This window comes from Parus major, chromosome 7 (genome assembly GCF_001522545.3).
Source record: "Parus major isolate Abel chromosome 7, Parus_major1.1, whole genome shotgun sequence".
NCBI lineage: Eukaryota > Metazoa > Chordata > Aves > Passeriformes > Paridae > Parus > Parus major.
In genome coordinates, this window is record NC_031776.1 from 4,893,765 (window position 1) to 4,894,383 (window position 619).

Consider the following 619-nt stretch of genomic DNA (forward strand, 5'->3'; position numbering starts at 1 on the left):
ATCAGCTGGTTAAATCTTGTAGCTCACAGAAGTAGAAACAGGAGTTTCCAATGGGACCAGGAGTTTCCCAATATCCCATCTAAACCCACCCTCTGGCAGTGGTAAGCCATTGCCCCTGTCACTCCAGGCTTTTGCCCAAGGTTCCTTTCCAGCTCTCTTGGAGCCCCTTTAGACACTGGAAGGGCTCCAAGGGCTCCCTGGAGCCTTCTCCAAGCTGAACATTCCCAGGTCTCCCAGACTATCAGTGTAATGTTCCAGTTCTTGGACCACTTCCTGGCCCTTTCTTACCTCTTCTGGACTCCCTTGAGGTCCTCTCCATCCATCCCAAGATGAATCATCCTGTTGGCCGTGCAGCTTCTAGGCTAGAATCTTCTCTGTGGGACCAGCTGCTAAACTTTTCTAGTTTTGTAACTGGACTCTGGGAGCCTGAAAGTTCACGAGGATCCATGGAGCTGAGCACACAGAACTGTGTCTGATGCCCTTTATAAGCTGCAACCAAAGTAATAACCAATACAAATGAAAGCACATGCCAGCAAGTTAGAAAAAGGCATCTCAAAAATCACTGAATCTGAGGTAGAAACATGACTTTTCACTGGGGGGGTTTTTACTCAGGGCTGTG